This window comes from Scylla paramamosain, chromosome 22 (assembly GCF_035594125.1).
Source record: "Scylla paramamosain isolate STU-SP2022 chromosome 22, ASM3559412v1, whole genome shotgun sequence".
Classification (NCBI taxonomy): Eukaryota; Metazoa; Arthropoda; class Malacostraca; order Decapoda; family Portunidae; genus Scylla; species Scylla paramamosain.
The window spans coordinates 10,176,549-10,191,033 of NC_087172.1; the positions used below are offsets into that span (position 1 = coordinate 10,176,549).

Consider the following 14,485-nt stretch of genomic DNA (forward strand, 5'->3'; position numbering starts at 1 on the left):
AAAGCAACAGCACCAGCTGTCACCTTTCAAATTTGGACATCCATATACAGGAGTCTCTCCTCTAGTGATGTCTCGTTGGCTGGGAGCTGATGTATTGCTTGATTCAGGGGAGGAGGTGCAGGATTAGGAGTCTTCTGCTCCTATGGTGGACTTTAATGGTTTTTTGCATTCCCTCTCTCTGTGTTTTTTGGATGCAACAGTGGAATCTGAAAAGACCCACAGGACAATAGGGCCAATTCTTGCTGGCAAGAAGGTGCTTGTTTTCAAGCTCATCCCAACTATCATTGGCACATGGGGCAGAGTTGTCAAGGTGCTGGGAAAGGGGACATCTGGCCCATTACCTGTCACAGAATTTCCACTGCTATGATGGTGCATGACCAGTCACACTTTGCCCATTAAGTTGAAGGAACCCTTTGTGAAGGTGAAACAGGTGATATGGTGCACCTGGAGAGGTCCTTGTCTGCCATCAGGAAGATGTAGAATTTCACTGCATGGGTGCTTGGGGTCTTTCGCACCTATGCAAGACAGCTTCCTTCCCTCCACACTTGGAGGCCTTGCTTGACCAGGCTTCTTAAACTATGCCATGTTGGATGGTGCAGCAGACTTCACCACAGCCCTATCAAACTTCAGGGTCCTATGTAGGGATTCCTTCCTGACAAGTCTTCCTCCTTCCTTTGATATGACACATCAGGAGGAACTCAGGGAGTCTCCCATGGATTCCCATCTCATTTTCAATGAGGAGGTTGTGAAAGGGGTTATCAAGGCTGCGAAGGATAACATTGCATTATCAGTCCAGCAAAAGGCAATGAGGGCACTGACCAAACCTAGTCCCCGTGTGGGCACACCTCTGGTTGAACAGGGGTCTCTCAGCCTTCAACGTTGGGTTATTCTAGACCCGCCTTCTCACAATCTGCTTCATCCCCCACTCAACATAGAGAGCAGAAGAAACTGGGGCACCAGAAGTGCCCAGCCTGGGGTTCCACATCACATAGCCAATCTCAAGCTAAGAAGGGGCAGGTTTTTTTGCCTTTGGTTCCCTCAGCTCTGGCTGTCACCACTGCCACTTGTCTTGCCCAGCATGTCTCAGAGTGGCAGGGGATAGGTGCAGAGGAATGGATACTATTGGTTCTGAGGGATAGGTACAGGATCCCCTTCAACCTTCGTCCACCTCTCTCCTCACCTCCTTGTCCCTTCATGTCATACCAGGTCAGGTCAGAAAAATTTATAGCCCTTGACCAGGAAATGTGACGTTTGTGTGACATGGGCTTGACAGAACAAATTTCTAAGGATCTGGGGTTCTACAGTCCTCTGTTTGTGGTGCCCAAGGCCACAGGGGATTTTCACCTGATTCTGGATCTCTCACAGCTCAACCAATATGTCCACACCACGTGTTTCAAAATAGAAAAGGCGAAGACAGTGATGGCACCCTTATGACATAATGACTGGTTTTAGGAAATTATTCTTACTTTCTCAGTCAAAATTTGATAAGGAATCACCATGAAAAAAAAATCTCCAAAGAAATTGCTCTAATCTATGATATTTTATACTTTTCTTTCAATCGCTCGCAAAACAATATGACGACAGATGAAAATCAGTGATCAGTGGGTTCACTGCTGATGGCTACCTCCTTGCCAGCTGTATGATAAATTTCTTTATATATATATATATATATATATATATATATATATATATATATATATATATATATATATATATATATATATATGTGTGTGTGTGTGTGTGTGTGTGTGTGTGTGTGTGTGTGTGTGTGTGTGTGTGTGTGTATTTACCTAGTTGTGCTTTATGGGAAAAGAGCTATGCTCGTGCTGTCCCATCTCCATATCTTTTAATATCCAACTTAGCTTTGAATCCATGTATACTTTCTGCATTTACTATCTCCTCATCCAGACTGTTCCATACATCAATACTTCTATATGGGAAACTATACTTTTTTGACGTCTCTTCTACAAGCACTCCTCTTCAGCCTCTTCCCATGTCCTCTAGTGTCCCGTGTATCCCAGACCATTAAGTCACTCCGGTCCACCTTCTTTACTCCCTCATATGCTTTATATATCGCAATCAAGTCTCCCCTTTCTCTCCTCTTTTCCAACGTTGGTAGATGTATCCTTGCCAGTCTCTCTTCATATGACAAGTCCCTGATACTTGGTACCATGTTCGTAGCTGCTCTCTGAACTCTCTCCAACTTCCTTATATCCTTTTTCTTGTATGGCGACCACACTACTGCTGCATATTCTAGTCTAGGTCTTATCAGCAACATGATCATCTTCCTGACCATCTCTTCATCCATATATGCAAAGGCCTGTCTTATTCTTCTAAACAAGTTATAGGTTTCTCCTGTAATTTTGCTAATGTGTCTGTCTCTCTGGGATCAGGTTCCCAGTCACTGTAACACCGAGATCCTCTTCCTCTTCTGCTCCACTCATCCTTACACCATTCAACACATAATTTCCTTTTACTCTTCTTGTACTTTTTCCAAATTCTATTACTTTACACTTCTTTAAATTAAATTCCATTTCCCACCTATAACTCCACACTGATGTCTTGTTCAGGTCTTCTTGTAATGTTCCACAGTCCTCTGCACTCTCAACTTTCTTCAGCAACTTTGCATCATCTGCAAAAAGGCTCATGTAGCTGTTCACACTCTCTGTCATATCATTTATATAAACTGCAAACATGATTGGTGCAAGTACTGAGCCTTGGGGTACTCCACTTATGACTTCCCTCCATGATGATTTTTTTATCTTTCACCACCGTTCTCATTTCTCTGTTTGTCGAGAAATTTTCCATCCATCTCAGCAGGCCCTCCCTTAGCCCACCATTATGCTTCAACTTCCACAACAATTTCCTGTGTGGCACTTTATCAAAGGCCTTCTTCAGGCCTAAATAAACACAATCTGCCCATCCATCTCTTTCTTGCATTATATCCGCCACTCGAATAAAAACTCAGTAAGTTTGTAACACATGATCTCCCTCTCCTAAATCCAAATTGTTGCTTTTATCATCACTTCATTTCCCTCTAGGTACTGCATCCACTTATCCTTCACCAATCTTTCACACATTTTGCACACCACACTTGTTAGAGACACAGGTATATAGTTTAAGGGCTCCTCTTTACTACCACCTTTGTAGATTTTGTGTGTGTGTGTGTGTGTGTGTGTGTGTGTGTGTGTGTGTTTGGTATATATCTTTAGTGTAGTTATTATTCTCTTTTGTGTAAAATTACAAGAACATATGATTCGTAAGTGAGGGATAACAGGGTATATGTCATGCAGTTAAGCAGTGTGATCAGTGTTTGTTTATGTGTGTGTGTGTTTTACTTTCTCTCCTGCATCATCTCATGATAAAACTATAAAGGCATAATGTGAGTGCTAAGTAAGTACGACATCTCAGTTCAATTTCATGTTGACACGATAAGTGAAATTAAAAACTATGAACTACCAAAAATCACACTAATTTCAATAGATATCTGAGACAGTTACATGGAACATTTCAAAGATGGGAGGCATAATATTTTTGAAAGGTGGTAAGTTTTTTTTTCTCTCTCTCTCTCTCTCTCTCTCTCTCTCTCTCTCTCTCTCTCTCTCTCTGAAACACTATTGTCTGTTACTATGAACTGAGAAGTTGGGTGAATGAGTGGCTACATTGGAAGCAATTTCAGGTGGGAGTTGGCATGGCAACAGACTTCTTATTAGTTATTGATGATAAGGTTGTTGTTATTGATTTATTGGTTATCATGATCATTTTTTTGTTATTGTGTCCAGTTATGATTGCAGACTGTTCATGTGTGGGAGGATATAATTTTCTGAGAGTGGGTGGCTTGTCTCTAGTGGGAGGTAGCTCACAGAATATTATAAGCCTTGTACTTGTGTGTCCTTCATCCCAGCTGTCCCCCCCTAGCATGTGGTTTGCAATTCTTTCTCAGCAGGTTGGGGTTTGTTTGGCATGCATTATATTCCCTTCTCAGTTGATGGGTTAAACTGAGTGGCGATCTCAGTTTTGATAGTTTGGGACAATTAGGAAGGGCCTGAATTCATCACGTTTATGCCCGCACTAAACTAGAAGGAGCTAGTCTAGAAAAAACTGACCAAAGTGTAGTGACAACTGTGAAGGGGCTGAACCTGGATAATAAGTGTATATATATATATATATATATATATATATATATATATATATATATATATATATATATATATATATATATATATATATATATATATATATATATATATATATATATATATATATATATATATATATATATATATATATATATATATATATATAACAAGAAGAGACTAAGCTGAGAAAAAAATGTTACCGAGAGAGAGAGAGAGAGAGAGAGAGAGAGAGAGAGAGAGAGAGAGAGAGAGAGAGAGAGAGAGAGAGAGAGAGAGAGAGAGAGAGAGAGAGGTATTGTGTCTGTGTATCAGGCTGTGACCTTGACAATGGCTGATGATGCAACTCTCTCTCTCTCTCTCTCTCTCTCTCTCTCTCTCTCTCTCTCTCTCTCTCTCTCTCTCTCACTCTCTCTCTCTCTCTCTCACACACACACACACACACACAGATAAGTTTAAGAGAGAGAGATGAGAGAGAGAGAGAGAGAGAGAGAGAGAGAGAGAGAGAGAGAGAGCAGAGAGAGAGAGAGAGAGAGAGAGAGAGAGAGAGAGAGAGAGAGAGAGAGAGAGAGGTATTGTGTCTGTGTATCAGGCTGTGACCTTGACAATGGCTGATGATGCAACTCTCTCTCTCTCTCTCTCTCTCTCTCTCTCTCTCTCTCTCTCTCTCTCTCTCTCTCTCTCTCTCTCTCTCTCACACACACACACACACACACACACACAGATAAGTTAAGAGAGAGAGAGAGAGAGAGAGAGAGAGAGAGAGAGAGAGAGAGAGAGAGAGAGAGAGAGAGAGAGAGAGAGAGAGAGAGAGAGAGAGAGAGAGAGAGAGAGAGAGAGAGAGTGGGGGAAGGAGATAGCCAGCAGTGTGTGATGTCACTGCAGAGGGTGTAGCTAGCTTCTGCTGAAAAAAATATGTGGCTGACTGTGTGTCAGCCAACTCTCCCACATTTTAAGACCTAGGATGTTCGTAAAATAAAGCAAGCATTCAGTAATTTTGAAATATGCTGTAAATTGCAGTTTGTAAAATAAAGCAAGTGTTGAAAAGCCTTAAAGGGGTCATTATGCCTGAAATCTCATAAACAGAGATTCGTTATATCAAAGGTTTACTCTGCCTCAACAGTTGGCTACACAATATCTCCAACTCAGACAATGATCTATCTACTCATGCTCCTCAAAGGTCTTCCTGACTTGTGCACATCTGGAAAATCTTTGGGTCCAGGTTGATTCATTCCTAAGCTTCAGTTGTCCTCCAGCAAAAGAGTGGCTAACCTTGCTTGGGCACATGTCTTCTCTTTGTCACCTCAATCTAGGAAAAAGACACCATGTGAGAAGTCTGCAACTGTAGTCATGGGGAGAGGGATTTGGACCCTCCAGACTTCTCAATCATGTGGGATGTGGAGATCATACAGGACTTGCTTGTAGCAATTGGAGGAGAATCTCATGGTGGGCCAGCCACTGCAGCTGGCAGTCCCACACCACTTCCTTTTCACAGATATGTCCAGGGAAGGCTGGGCTTCGTCTCTCCTACAGGTGTCAGTGAATGGAGATTGGGGAGAAACAGAGGCTGGACCTCACATCAATCTTATAGAGCTTAGGGTCTTTCATCTGGGTTCCCAGTAGTTCAGGAGGTTCCTGGAGCACATTATTGTAGCTCTGTTCTTGGACAACTCTACAGCACTTGCCTACCTAGCCAAAGAAGGTGGCATTTGTTCTGTCTCCTTGAATGAGGAGGTCCAGGCCATCTTAGCCTGGACAGAGTCTCATGACATTCACCTGTTGATGCAGTTCATCAAGGGGACATCACACGTTCTGGTAGACTGTCTCAACAGGCAACATCAGACCCTCTCCATGGAATGGACTGTACACAAGGAGGTACAACCAGGTATGACCAGGTATGGAAACTATGAGGGTACCTGCTAATAGATCTTTTTGCACTGGTCTAAACTTCCACCTACCAAACTTTGTCTCTCCATTCCTGAATCCGATGGCAATTGCAACAGATGCCTTTTTGTACACGAGATCAGAAAATGTACTTCTTTACGCCTTTTTTTACTGGTCAGAAAAAAATTTAGAACTCCTGGTGTCGAAGGGGGACACACTTCACCCTGATTGTCCTGTTTTGGCCTGGAATGGAATAGTTTCCTGACCTTTGGAAGATATTGACAAACATGCCGAGGCATCTACCTCCCCATTATGACCTATTACGTCAGCCTCATGTGTGATGTTTCTACCGAAATTCCCATGTGCTTCCTCTAGTCATGTAGCAACTGTCCAGTGACTCCTTTGCTGCAAGGGATTCTCTTTTTTTGCAGTACCTGGCCTAGTCTTAGCAGTCTTCCACTATTGTGAACTGTCAGGCTAAGTGGAGATGTCAATAATGGTGTAAATAGACAGGGCATACCATTTCTAACTCTTAAGTCCCTAAGGTCACCAACCTCTTACTATACCTGAAACAGGAGTGCAATTTCTCATCTTTGGCAATCAACCCTTTCATTGCTAAACACTCACAGCGAGCAGTAGTGTCATTTGCTGATGGTATTAAATGCTCGCTGTGACTTCTAGTCACACTTAAATTTCCTGTTTATGAGCATGTTGCAGCAATATTTTACAAGCCACTTCTCACCCCACAGCATTGCCAACTCAGTGGGTTTTCCTCTAATTTTGATGAAAAATCATATCAGCCTACTGCAGAAAATCACCAGACAAGTAACTGAGATGTTCTTGTCCAATATAGCAGCATTTTTGCATAGCTTACTTATCACTTGACTTATTCTTTTACCAAATGGTAAATTTTGCAGTTGGCAATACTACCCTGTCAACACCCCTTCAAGCATCATATCTACTCAGTTCCCTCAATATGGTTGGGTACTTTGGTTGTGAACAGATGAAATGTTCACAGACAACACCCCTGAACGTGCCTGCATGTTCACGGGAAAGATGTTGCTTGTCTACTTGGAACATTAACTGTGATGTATAGTTTTAGATATCTATTGTGTAAACAGTGGTTGAGTTATCTAAGTGACCTTGTGTGCAATGTCACCACTGCATAATTCACCATTGCATAATTTTTCATATGTAATTTGTTGTAAAGTATGCAGTTTTATTGTTTTTTTCTTCATCTTTACATTGCTATGCATTGCTTTTTATCGTAAAATGTACTTTTGAGATCTGACTGCAGAAAAAGCTCAATAGTACAACAATTTTGATTGACTCTACACAGCACACATGAAATAAAATAACAGCATTTATGAATGAATCTTATAGATCTATGACTCCTCTTTCCTATAGTGTTTTAGTATTTTAGCTGTGATGAATAGTTTTTGAGATACAATGGTTAAAAGAGACCCAATAGGGCTGCCAGAGTGCACCTGGAGAGAGGCCTGCCTTCCTGACCATGGACAATGAATGGGTTAAAGATTACAGAATTGTGCTCAATAGTGTTTTTCCAAGGGTGTGATCTATCTAGGAAGCTGGTCTTCCAGGGGTTGATCTTGTCATTTTCCAAGAGGAGTTTCAAATCTCAGGGTGGGACCCCTTCCTGGAATGTGGATGTGGTTCTTAAAGCCTTGAGCAAACCTCCATTTGAATCTCTGCTCCAGGCATCTTTGCTGGACTATCAAAGAAGACCCTCTTTTTGGTGGTCCTTTCAGCTGTCAAGAAAATTGGAGAGCCACAGCCCTTATCAGTTTCATTTGTTATGCAAGGTGAAGATTTACTTTTCTTTTATCATTTGGACTTCATTACCAAGACAGAGACAGAGAGAAATTTAATACCTAGACTTCTAGAGAGTTTCGTCACCAGAGTCTCACCTCAGTTGTGGGAGGGGGAGGAATGTCTGCTATGCCTAGTCACAACCTTGCACCACTACTGACAAATAATGGCACTGACCCTAGACGCCTTTTCGTCCCTGTTAAGGGCAAGTCAAGACCAATGTCTAAAGTGGCCCTCTCCTTCTTCCTCGGAGAGACCATTAAGGAGGCTCATTAGGTTTTCTGGGAAGAATTAGGACACTTGCTAAAGGTTAGAGCACACTATATTAGAGCTATTGCTACTTCCATATTGTTCTGGAAGAATAGACCCATCTCAGCCATTTTGGAGGCAACAAGTTGGAAGATTCGTTCCCTCTTTGATGACCACTACTTCAATACCAGGATGATGAAATTTTCACCTTGGGACTGGTAGTCGCCACAGGTGATGTGGTCTGGTTTCTTTATCTGATTAGTCTCAGAGTTCCAATTTTTGCAAGGCCTTTACTTGGCTCACTTTGCATTGAGGTTGGGTCCATTGAGTGGTACTAGGCATATTCTGAATTGACACTCCAGCATCCTGCATCCCAAGAGAAAGCACCGGTTGGTAACTGGGGCAGTGTTTTATGTTTGGGGGACAGATCACCTTCTTCACACATATATACACCTGCTTTCCTTCCATGGACAAGACTCTCCACCTTTATGTTGTAGTCAGCATATGCAATACAGTGTAGAAGTGAAACAAATAGTATTTTTAATCCTAAAATACATTTTTTCATTTATCTTCATCACACATAGGAAATACTCTGCCCTCCTCCCTGTTTCACGCCTTTCATAACAAACAATAGTGTGCACATGCATGGTCAAGATGGCCATGGCACCCAGGGGTAGCACTGTATTCAATTTAACCCTTTCATTCCGGTGATCATATATGAACGATTGCATCAGTGCGTCCGTAGCGACGGTGATTGTTCCTGTAATCAAGAATTTTCGCGCCTCAATTTTGAGCTCCAAGCGCGGTTTCTTGAGTCAGATAGCGCGTGGAAGTGTCTGGCATCTGTTTCCACCCATAGTGTTGCCACTAGCTCTGTATATTTAGCGGTAACTAAGCTATTCTCCCATTCTGAGGGCGACACTTGGCAACCCCAGCGACCCGCCGTGTGGAAAGCACCCTGATAAGAGCCAAGGGACCTGATAAGAGCAAAGGACACGGACAGCCTGATAATAGGGAAGGATCTCAGATCCTTCCCAATTATTGTGTGTGTGTGTGTGTGTGTGTGTGTGTGTGTGTGTGTGTGTGTGTGTGTGTGTGTGTGTGTGTGTGTGTGTGTGTGTGTCTTCTCCAGGCTGTTTCTGGTTGACGGATCACACAGCGAGATCCTTGATAAGCCATAACTAACCTTTTCAGAGATCACATCGAGCTACAAAGTACATCATTGTATTCAGAATAACACAGAGGAAAAAAATATTAGTATTCAAACAGTCTTCTGACAATTTCTAGGTTTATGATTTTTATCCGTCATGGCTTATGGGAAAATAGTTTAATCACCGGAATATAAGGGTTAAAGGTGTAAGTTGGTGTTGTTTATTTCTGTGTTGTGGACACAATTTGCATATGGGACAGAACCTAAGTTATGTGTAATACATGTAAATAAAAAAAAATGTACTTTAAGATAAAAAATACTATATTCTATGTAAGTAAGTGCAGCAAATAATAAACAAAGTTACATAGTTTTTAAATATATAAGTGAATAAATACATAAAATTTTATTTTGCGTAACACAAACAATACAGTAAGTAATTTCCATGCCCACAAGAACTTATCATTGTGTTTGAAATGGCAGAAGTTCCTCAGCTTCCTCAATAAGCAATTTCTCCAGAAGATTACTAAGTGGTATCAAATAATTAAGGGAATATTCATATTTACTTAGGTACCTCAACATCATTCCTTCAGAATAGTCCCCTTGAGTAGCAACCCAGCACTTCCAGCACTGTTATGCTACTAAAGTGTGTTTTGGAAATTTAATCTTCAAAGCATATTAGGCATTTTACATGATTCACACTGAATATGTCAAAATGGCGCTTCTTCATCTGCATCTTCATTTTCAAGAAGAGGAAGTTGCAAAAGGCCAAATCTGCTAAGTAGAACAGTTGTAAAAAGATGATCTTGCTGGTGTGGCTGAGAAACTTGTTATAAGAGCTCAGTGATAGAATGCTTTGTCATCATGACACATCCAGTGGACCTCATGCCACATGTCCTTCAGACACCCCAAAACATGGCAGAATAACTGCCCATCGATAGACTGGTGCTGTTATAGGTTGTTTCTGCATTTTTGTGGATCAAGCTTGTGGACCTCTTATCACCCTTTAATGATATTCTGCAGTTTTTTATAATATATGTGCTACTTGAAACACCTCACACAACTTGCTCCTTTATTGTTACACATATGTAAAAGGTCTTCATTGCAGATTTGCTAAGCTTGACAAAACATCATATTTGACGGCATATTAGACGCACCTCTGCGTAAGACGTACCCCTATTTTACAAGAACGTTTCATCATAAAGTTATAGAAGCTTGTTGAAACTTTTTTGTTTAGCAATTCACTCATGTCTTTTGGGTCTTCGTATGTCTCATTTCCATCCTTTAACCTTTCTAGTTTTTCTTTTAGTTTAATTTTTCCGTTTATGAATCTATAGAATAGTTTTAGTTCATCCTTGCATTTTTCAACTATATCTTTTTCATATCCTTTCACTTCCTCTCTCCTTATTTTCACATATTCATTTCTTGCTATCTTAGTCTTCTTTATTTTTTTGGTTTCAATTTCTTTTCATTTTTATCCATGCTTTGTTTTTGTTTTTTCTTTACTCTTGCACATCTTGCACTGAACCGCACCTGTTTTCCTTTTTCTTTAGGTTTGTATAGCAGGACATATTTATCCACTCCTCATATAGTTCCATAAAAATCATACTTTTCTTGTACACCATTTACTCTTTTCAGCTTTCCCCAATCCATTTCTTCATAGAATCTCTTAAGATCATTTATATTCACTTTCCTATAGTTTCTCCTGCTTTCTTTGTATGATTCATCCTCTTCACTGACATCATTATCAGTCTTTATTTCTATCATTACATGGTCACTTTTTCCCATGGAACACACATACTCGTATCTTAATTCTTTTGTTATGTCAATTCCTTTTGCTTATATCAGGTAATATTAGGTCTTGTTGGTTCATCATCTTCCCTATATCTCGTATTTTCAGTTTGTGTGTGTGTGTTTACCTAGTTGTGGTTTACAGGAGGGAAGTAATCTCATAGTATCCCGTATCTATATCTATCCAGTTTGGTCTTAAAAGCATGGACAGTTATGGCATTGAATATGTCTTCGCGGAGTTCATTTAATTTGTTCACACTTCTGTGAGGAAAACTATACCCTTTCATGTTTCTTCTACAGTTAACTTTCTTCATCTTACTGTGTCCCCTTCTACTCTGTGTGTCTAAATTTATAAAACATTCTTTGTTCACATTTTCCATACCATTTATCATTCTTTAGATATTTATTAAATCTCTCTCTCTCTCTCTCTCTCTCTCTCTCTCTCTCTCTCTCTCTCTCTCTCTCTCTCTCTCTCTCTCTCTCTCTCTCTCTCTCCTTCCTATTTTCAAGGGTAGGAATTTCAGACATTCCTAATCTCTCTTCATAGGTTGACTTACTCAACTCCGGAACCATCTTAGTGACTGCTCTCTGTACTTTCTAATTTTATAATATTCCTCTTTATATGAGAAGATCACACCACTGCCGCATATTCCAATCTTGGTCTTATCATGGATATCAACAATTTTTTTTTATCATTCATCCACCTAAATATACAAATATCATTCTTATTCTTTTTAACAAATTCATCGTCTCTCCAGTAATTTTATCAATGTGTCTGTCCATTCAGATTTTCGGTAACCATTACTCCCCAATCCACTTCCTCTTCTGATTTCTGTAACTTCACACTATCCATCTCATAATGATATTGTGTTCTTTTCTTACTCTTACCAAACTCTATTTCCTTACATTTACTTAAACTGAATTCCATTTGCCAAGATTTATTCCATCTATTTATCTTATTTAAATTATCTTGCAGTACCATAGTCATTTACATTTTCTACCCTTCTCATCAGCTTAGCATTATCTGCAAATAAGTTCATATAACTCTATTTCTTCATTTATTTATGTCATTCACATACATTACAAACATTATCGGTCCCAACACTGACCCCTGTGGGACACCACTAGTTACTTTCAGCCAAGATGAATTCTGGTCTTGTATTACAGTTCTCATCTCTCTATCATCCAGTTAATCCTCCATCCACTCCAGCAGTCTTCCTCCAATTTTTCCATAATTTTTTATCTTCCAAAGCAATCTTCAGTGTGGTACATTGTCAAATGCTTTCTTCATGTCTAAATAGACACCATCCACCTATCCATCATTCTCATGCACGATATCAATTACTCTTGAATAAAAGGACAATAAGTTCATGGAGCATGATCTTCCCTTCCTAAATTCAAATTGACAATTTACTAAAACTTTATTTATCTCTTTCCAAATATTCCATCCATCTTTTCTTAATGATTTTTTCACATAGTTTTCCTACAACACTAATCAAGGACACTGGTCTATAATTTAGTGGGTTTTCCTTATTTCCTATTTTGAATATTGGTGTAATATTTGCTCTCTACTAATCTTTTGGTACTCTTCCCTGTGAGTGATGTCACCACTAGACTGTGAATTTTATCTGCCAGTTGTTCTCTACATTCCTTTGATATCCAATATTTTTCTTCATTATCCAGTTCTATGGAACTCTTCCACTTGCTTTCCTATCTGACTGTCTTCATCCATCACTTTCTTTAGTGACTTATTCAACAGGTTCTTTTCCTTTTCCTCTCATTGAACTTTTTCTCTAAAAGAACTTTATAGCTCATAAAAGTTTTGTGTAGCTTGGTTCATAAGTAATGAAAAAGGAAAATAAGTCAGCCTCTCTAACATTGTTGCATTACTGGATCCAAGATCAGACTTTATTAATTTATTAATCTTTCACAATTTCATTTGAGTTACACAACACTGGTGTCATTATTTATTAGTGATATTCATCAAACCAAAATATCTGATGACTTGATATCCCATTATTAAATCACTGTATTTCATTTTACAGTTTATTGAGAAATTTGGCACAGGACCCTCTTCTCATAATGGGGGTTTATTATAGAAAAATCACTCTTATTCTTAGAGTTGCATTCCCTTTAATACAGATCCTAGAATAATGAAACAAAGCATAAGAAGCACCTATCCTTCTCCTTTCTAATAGTGTTTTTGTCTGACTCATTGTTATTTTACTTCAGCCAGCAATAAAAGTCGAATAACAATATATCATCATCTGCTCCACAAGGATGGTGGCCAATGTGTGTTCATTATAGCTTGCATGCTGACAGCTCCCATCTTGCTTTCCCATCTGCCCCTCACCCCTCTCCCCACACCTTGAAAGGAATGTTCTTCCACTGTGCCTAGAAGTTCCATAAATGTGATTCTTTGTCTAAGAGCACTTACTGGAAATGAACAAAACTGGCTTGTGTTTGTGCTTGGGACAAGGGTGGATTACCACCTTCTGTGATCCTCCTTTTGTACAGACTACCAGACAGAAGATCGCAAAAAAAGCTGTATGGAGTTTTGTAAGTGTTGCCAAATAATGTTCAAAACATTTTTCTTCCACCCCTGATTTAAGGCAGGAAAATTGTCTAGTGCATATATGTGTCACTCGTTGGAGCCCTGCAACGCACACGACTGCATCAGCCGTTGCTTGGGGGTTAATAATAGCACCCTAAAATTCCTGATTTTAACATTGAGTTCAAGTTTGGTTTGTTACAAGTTGTGTCCATGTTATTACAAAATAATATTATAATAAAGAATTATGTACTGTACAAGTGATGCTAAGAAGTAAGAAGTGTTGCTCATATTGCATCTTTTAGACAAGTCTTTCATTAGACTAATGAAAAAAGTGTCCAAAACTATGTGTATGAATAAAAAAAAAATATCAGTTAACTCCTCACCTGTAACTGACTGTTTTCAGCCTCTCTCTCTCTCTCTCTCATCTCTGCATTGTTGCATTTCTTCCCACCTTCTATCGCAATTTTCATGTTAACTGCTCTTCTGATCTTGCTAACTGCGTGCCTCCCCTCCTGCAGCCTCACTGCACAAAACTTTCTTCTTTCTCTCACTCCTATTCTGTCCACCTTTAGCAATCATTCAGCCCTTTCTGTGGTAATCTCTCGAACTCCCTGCCTGCTTTGTATTTCCTCTCTCTTTCAAGAGGGAGGTTTCAAGACACTTATCCTCCATTATTTAAACATTCTACTTGGCATTTCTTCTTTGGGAACTGGCATTTAAGCAGACTTTTTTTTTCCAAATTTTTGTTGCCCTTCTCAAGTGGCCCTCAAAAAAAAAAAAAAAAAAAAAAAAAAAATACAAGAAAAGTTAATATCTTCTTTGAAACCATATTTTCATAATCAGTTCCTTTCTGTGTGTACATCCAATATATTGCAGGAAATCTTCATTTGGTCA

At 39.6% G+C, this 14,485-nt stretch overlaps 1 protein-coding gene across 31 annotated transcripts in view; it reads left to right on the forward strand.

Annotated features, from left to right (window-relative positions):
* LOC135111521 (scoloptoxin SSD14-like) overlaps nucleotides 1-14,485 on the forward strand; it is a 439,479-nt gene that overhangs the window by 350,070 nt on the left and 74,924 nt on the right. The gene's annotated exons all lie outside the window — the stretch shown is intronic.